General features: G+C 39.9%; 1 long non-coding RNA gene and 1 pseudogene across 1 annotated transcript; one reads left to right on the plus strand and one right to left on the minus strand.

The window, feature by feature from the left end:
- Window positions 1-7,500, plus strand: part of LOC138027409 (uncharacterized) — a 33,601-nt pseudogene that overhangs the window by 6,875 nt on the left and 19,226 nt on the right.
- On the minus strand, window positions 1,539-3,015 carry LOC138026709 (uncharacterized). The gene is made up of 2 exons (XR_011127327.1): window positions 2,855-3,015; window positions 1,539-2,049 (listed from the first exon to the last, which is right to left on the minus strand). It is a non-coding gene; the product is annotated as an uncharacterized lncRNA (long non-coding RNA).

Genomic DNA, 7,500 nt, shown 5'->3' on the forward strand with positions numbered 1-7,500 from the left:
TGTTGTAGGCACGTTTTCTTGTGACATGTGCTCCGATCTCCGAAGTTGTTTACTTGAATTTGCCGCTCGTATTTGGTATAGAATGTCACGATCAGAATGGCGGAGGTTACGGTGCGTGGTTTACTTCTGACACCATGTCATAATCTCGTTATTTAAGGTCGATGCAAACGGATAAAACATAGATACGAAGTGAACACTAACAGTTTTAATCCATCATGGCTTCCAGACCCCACGCAATGCACATGTCCTTACGAGTACTACCGCTGATCATTACAGTTGGTAAGTTATCTTTTCCTTTATCCACGTTTCAAGTTGTTTCTGTCTTGTCCTGGAGTCAATTTAATACAACTTTTACACGTCTGAGTCTGAGAACAATAGCTACACTTGTAAATTACACGTGTAAAAGTTTTATTTTTTTTTTTGCGAATGAGGACTTTTTCCACATATATCTACATAACTACCACTCCATCATGTTTCAGCGTTGTTTTAAGTTAAAGTAAAATAGCTATATCAACACTACTAGAATTTGAAGCTTTCATTTGTGTGCTCGTGTGCGTTAAGGAACCCCACTGGAAACACCATGTCGCCACCGTATCGTCAATTAAAGCAATTCTTTTTGCAAAGGGGCGTTTCGACATGGATAATTTTTACTTGAAGATATCAAGTGTATTCTAATTGAAGCGAAGATAAAGGATGTAACTTGTTGTTCAAGAAGATAACTATTACAAAGATCATCGTCTTCAAGAATTGCTCCCGCCAAAAACGGTTACACCAGCTTAATTCCTCGGATAAGGATCGGAGAAAAGGCCTACTCTGGGACCTTAACTCGCCGCGAGATTGTGCGAGCTAATGCGAGTTAAGGCGAGATAAGGAAAAATTGAGCTTGCCTATCAGTTGCGAGTTTGTGCGAGTTAAGGCGAGTTAAGGGAAAATGATGAACCTAATGTTGAGGTGATAAGGGTTAAAACATATAATATGCTTTAGTAACATACATATAAATATGCCTTGCAATCTTTGTATGCCTTGTGTATATATCTCTAACAGTCTCCATGTTGCCCAATTACAAAAAAAAAAAAAAACTTCAGATGAGCTCCGAAGTTGACTGAAGCCAAATCTTATTTAAAATTAGTAATTTAATTTTTTTGCTACAACTGTAATTGGACAAGTTGAATATGGAGTCCTGGGCCTGGTTGTTCAAATGTTGGATATCGCTATTCAATGGATAAATCACTATACAGCAGATAAGTATTGGCGAAACTAATTGCATTATCCACTGGATAGAGATTGGTCCGTTTGATAGCACTATATCTAGCCTTTGAATAAGCAAGGCCTGTTCTTTATTAATTATATAACATTCAGACACCAAACTATACCATTTGGTGGCTGTATGATACTACTAATAATAAATATAGTCATCATATATTATTTACTTTAGCTGCATAAATATTTGTCAGAATAATAAATTAGTGAAAAACAAAACTAATGTAAATAAACAATAATGAATAGATGAGAAAATATAATGGTAGTATGAACACAGGTAGGATATTTCATTTTACCTTATTTTTAAATTCAATAACACTATGTTTTAATTAGACAGGTGAACATAATAGGTATCACATGACATGGCATGAATTGTTATCACTAACTCCAGAATTAAAAAAAAAAGGTTTTTACAGTCTGTGTCAACGTTCTTCAAACAAAGAACTAGTATTAAAAACGGGGAAGCTGACGAATTACAACTCAAATGAGGAAATGTTTATGACAAAATCAATTTTACTAAAACAGAATGAAATTTCTTTCTCCTTTAAAGTTATAAGACTTATCTTTAAGTCTTCCATTTGGCCTATTCTCTCCACTTCACTGATGGTTTCCCTTGGAATCCAGCCCAATTGTTTGGTTTCACTGCCAGAAACTTAACGAAAACACCAATTGCCTATTCGTTCCCTCGGGATAAATCCATTTTAATCTCTTGCAAATGGAGATTTATGCCTTTACGCAAAGACAGCAGTTACTGTATTTTAGAAACTCCCTCCTTAAACTTAGACAATCCTGTAAGGGCCGATTTACACGGTACGATTTTTTGTCGCACGCGACAAGCTTACGACAGGCCTACGATGTGGGGTCCGGCCCGGCGGCCCGGCGGCCCGATAGTTTTTCTATCCAGAGGTAAATCCACGCGCATGCACAGATCTGCATCGGGTTTGGGCGTGCACAATGGACGACGGTGAGTTTGAATTCGTTTACCATTTTAATCATTTGAATCTTTGTTTCTGTTTGTTGTTGTAAACAGACAAAAACAACAGAGAATGACAACATTTTTCACTTAGCAACATGCGACGAAAGAAAGGATCGAAAAGGATTGAAATGATTATTAAAATGGTAAACGAATTCAAACTCACCGTCTTTCGCGCTCAAACCGATGCAAATCTGAGCATGCGCGCGGATTTACCGCTGGGTAGAAAAACTACCGGGCCTCCGGGCCTTCGGGCCGCCGGGCCGCCGGGCCGTCGCGGGCCGTGGGCCGCGGGCCGCTGGGCCTTCGGGCCGCCAGGCCGCTGGGCCGTGGTGGGCCGTGGGCCGCGGGCCGCTGGGCCGCGGGCCTGCTTTTAGCAAAACCCCTACGATGTGACTTACGATTGTCGCAGCGTTTTAAAACATGTTTTAAAATGCTACGACATTTTTTCTGACATACACAACAATCGTAAATCATGTCGTGGGCCTGTCGTAAGCCGTTGTCGCATGCGACAAAAGTCGTACCGTGTAAATCGGCCCTAAGAGACATCTTGATTTTAATATCATTCTCAGACTAGCAAAACAGCAAAAATAAATGACCTTATTTTCTCTTTGGGCTTACTTGTGTTCACAGTTGTGCAGAGAGCTATACCTCATTTAAGTTGATGAACAAGAGTACTTTCCATTATCGGCTTTGTCTCGCAAACCCTTAATTAAGAGTTGTCAGTGATGATGAACATTCTAATTTTACAAAAATGGCCACCGGCTCAGCCGTGTTGTAACATGTTTTGATGTCATGTACGCCACGTTGAAGCTTCCCACCTAAAACTTCCCAGGACAATGAGTTGAGCGAGAGGGCCCTGGGTAATTTTTGAAAATGGCGATTGAAGTATCAAAGCAAAAAGCTTTTTATTCAGTTTAATAAGGGCTAAATCTAACAAGTCTTTATGAATAATGGCTTATGGTTGCCAGCTTGACTACAATGTAAGCCAAACAGGATGTCACGTGGAGCCAATCTACAGATCTTCTTTTACCAGGTAACTTTATAATTGAGAAATATGGACTGCAATCAGTACGTATGTGGAGTATTTAAAGGATTCTAGCTACATCCCAGACTTGTCAGCTAGAATCTTCATTAAGCTTCATCAGATTATAAGATGATAATTATGGTGCTGATTTTTCATTATCGTAAACAGCTTCCATGCATTACATTTGCAAAACCTTATTGTAAATCATTAGCTACAGTAGCTTAAAAGAAAAATTATTAAACATTCTGTTATTATGTTTAAATTGTATTTCTTTGTCTCGCTTAGAAGTATAAGTAAATTTAATATGTCATGAAAAAATTCTCGTTGATTCACTGTTTCTACTTTTAGTTAATGTCACTTACTTTGTGGCCCAAAATACTAGCAATAAGTCTGGTTTCTCCAGACCCTGTGACCTCATGCCTCTGGAATTTCTGCCATGCTTAGCATTGTAACCTTTTTGTTAGGTAACAAGTTAGTGCATGTTCAGGTTGTTCCTGGTAGTTCTATTGACTGTCCATTAAGTACTAAGAAAAACTTCATGAAATCTTAGTGAAATACCCTTATCACAGAGGGTATTTGGAAATTTCAGAAGGATGGGACTTACAAATTACTATTGTTTAAAATTGTTGAAATCCCTATTTTTTGGTGTCTTCCCTTTGTGTATTAATTATGAAATTACCCTGAGAGTGGGTTGAGGTATTGGGTGCGATCCATCAACCAAAATTTCCGGAAATTTTGGTCCAAAGCTCAATGGAACAGTTCAGTGCAACCGGAAAAATTTTAAAACCTTTTGACGTGGACCACTTTTCCCGGGCGGACCGGTATGAATTGGTTGAATGGATCAGACCCATTTAAATTGGTATCCACTTTGCAGTGGTGAGAGTGGGCGAGGGTGCGCGAGATAATGCGAGTTTAGGCGAGTTAAGGCGAGATAAGGAAATTTGAACATAATCTCAAGCTGCGAGTTAGGGCGAGTTAAGGCGAGTTAAGGTTCCAGAGCAGGCCTGAGAAATTCAAAAAGTCGTTTATGACCAGATGCCTGTTTAAATTTATATAACGCGGTTACCTTGGTTATCTTATTTATCTTGTAAATTTAGTACACACTGTATTAACGCAATGTTTCTCCTTTAAACATATTAAGACTTTAAAGCCTCACGTCTGTTGAGACTAGTTTTTAACAAAGACTTTATATTGAATTTCTAGTCAACCACATGCAAGGGAAAACAACGAAGAAAAAATACTGTTTCGGAGCTGGACATTGTTGAAGAAACACTGTTTCCTTAACTTATTTGCGGGGGACGCACAACATGTGTTCCGAAAGAAAAGTCAGTTGACGAGATCGAGAAGCAGAAATGTTTTCAATTCTTCTCAGAAGTAATTTGGCATGGCACTCGAGAATTGATTCCACGTTTGCGCACTGTAATATCTCTCCTTCGGGGTTAGGTTTTTTTGAAAAACAGGCAAATTCGGATTTTTTTCCTCTCCGCTTGTTTTTTCCATAGGAGTACGTAATGAGTTGGTCCCGGTTAGTATAATTAAGCTCAAATATGTTTCTCCTATTTCAGTCGCAACAAAGAAAACTTTCGACGGCCAAGCGAGCCGCGGTTAGTATAGCATCGGACAACCTAAAAGAAGATCGTGGGCCGAACCTGGAAACTTAGGAATCCCTGAATCGCTGAGAAATGACTGAAAAACTAAAGAAAATCCTGGATTTGAAATGAAAGCTGCAAATATTTTAGATAACGTTGTCATAGAATCCATAAATGTCCACGAAGAAGGTTCTAATACACAGAGATTAAAAAAAACCGCATAGAAATGCGTATATTTACACAAAAAAATGACTGTGCTATAAGAATGCTAAACCATGTTATTCCCGATTAAGTTTGCTCTACTATCACACACTCGTGATGAACTAACTAGATCAAATTCCAGCGGACTTTCCTTAAGTATTTCGAATATACATAGTTGTGCAGAGCCTGGTGAAGAGGTTAGTGGTGCTTACTATTTGATGGAAAATTACGGTGGGAGTGACCATGCATTCTGTAAGCGATTTTCCAAAAATACTTCAGTTGTAATGCTCTAGTTTCACATCTCTGTTTCCAAGGCTTACCTTCTCTCATCGCTCGATTTCACAGAAAAAAAGGGCCCGGAAATTCAACAATCGGTAAACTTGATGATACAGGAATTTCCGAAATTCCGTTTGGAGTACCTCTGGACACATTTTCCAAACAAACTCTCCGGAAAATGACTGTTCCATTTGGCATTTAACCAAAATTTCCAGGACTTTTGACTGAATGGTATGCCCTCGAACTTAATTCATATGATATGAATGTTGCCCCCAGAATTATTAATTCTAAAATTTGCATGCTGTCACGTGGTACAGGATTAAAGACATGGTATCACCCACACGTGCCACAAGATGTGTTTGTAAGAGACGACTCGCATTATCTGAATGTGCCAAGAGTTGGTACACACACGGTTGCCGATGTCTTTGACTGCACTTTTGAATGTCTGAGTCATCCCTCTTGCCTGTCTTTCAACATGGCTGCATCAAGAGGAGCTGATGGCAAGCTCTGGTGCGAGTTGCTGTCTTCTGATCGATACAGAGACCCCGAAGAATTTAGGGTCAACTCAACTTCACATCACTTCTCTGTTCAGGTGAGATTTACGAAAGGGAGAAGTGATCCAAGAAATTATCTCATTTGGGAGCAGGTGCTCCGAACTGAATGGCTTCATGGCTCAGTTGTTAGAGCATTGCGCCGGCATCGCAGAAGTCACGAGGTCGTATCCCGTTGAAGCCAACTGACTCTTTCAGGTGTCTATAAAAGACAATTGCTTAAATTGTCCAGTTATGTGCGACGATCACTTCGTCCTTTCGTCTCTAATTAACCCACGCTTCATTTAACGTGAGATTTGTATCCTTGCTTAAATTTCGCATATGGAACCGGGCGGCCAAAACAATTGTTGTTCCTATAACAATGTAGAAGTGTCCAAAGTCGGATAATGAGGCATCGTTGCTCAGACAATTATCCTGTGTTCAACTTACACTGTAAACGTGAATAATTTATTTACAATAACGTCTGAAGAAGGTTGTTTGTATCCTGACATGAAGAGTTGCTTCCACAATGAAAACAAACGTCGCGTTAAGATCGTTGACCGAAACTCGGTCATTATGTCGAAGTTAAAAAAATTTTCCGTAATGTATAAAAGACGATTTTTTCCCATTTCAGACACAATGTGCCTCCTCATCTTGCCAAAACGGAGGTACATGTGTACCAGACTTGAAAAATAAAGGTTTCCGCTGCAACTGTAAGATCGGCTTCACGGGAGATAATTGCGAAATAGGTCAGTATTTGATGTCGCTTTAAATCGAGCTGCTGGGGTTATCAAGCAGTTTGCGTCCGTACCTGTGATCTTCTGAATGGCACGTTGGTGCTGAAAGTGTTGATCAAGTAGCAGCAAGTTTTTCTGTTTTCTATTACCATTAGTTTTTTCCTCTGTCATTTTGAAAAGAAACTGGTTAAATCACTGTTGAACTAGCTGTTTTTGTTTCTCTTTCAGCTGCCTCATGCAAAGCCCTGTTCGAAGCTTATAAGCAGGACAAGTAAGTGAATTGCATTTCTTTTCCGAAACACTGACGAAAAATCACTCTATTTTCATTGGACGAGAGCAGTTCAGTTTCATCAAGAGAAAATGAGGGGACAGAGAAGGAGGCTCCCGGTCCAGCCCTTGGGATATGTCGTGTCCACGAAAGTTATTTTTAGGCGAGCGGAGGTCTTCCGAGACCTCCGCATGCAGGCCCACCTCGGGCCGCTGTCTGAACGCAAGTACATATTCATCAGCATCCCACGTGCGCCATCATTTTCTCCTTTCCCTAAGAACCTGAGAGCGAGGCAAGACTGCATGCGCACGTCTCAGAAGACAGACTTTCGCTAGAACAAAGACTTCCGCTCGTCTAAAAATAACTTTCGTGGACATAACATATCCCGGCCAACGCCTTGTGCCTCCCTCTCTGTCCCCTTATTTTCTCTTGGTTTCATTAAGTCCCTAAATTATGTTACTATGGCGACCAAACGCGCGTAACCAAAGGCCTTCAAATCAGAACAAAAATGACCGACTATAGTTTAGCTATTCTTAATGCACACAACGTAAAAACCAAAACAAAACGTAATAAATTATGATAAAAGAACAGCACTCAAGTGTAGTTGAAAGTTTTTCATAACGAAACGCGATCGAGAAC

The sequence above is a fragment of the Montipora capricornis genome, chromosome 12, assembly GCF_036669925.1.
Source record: "Montipora capricornis isolate CH-2021 chromosome 12, ASM3666992v2, whole genome shotgun sequence".
In the NCBI taxonomy this organism is placed as follows: domain Eukaryota; kingdom Metazoa; phylum Cnidaria; class Anthozoa; order Scleractinia; family Acroporidae; genus Montipora; species Montipora capricornis.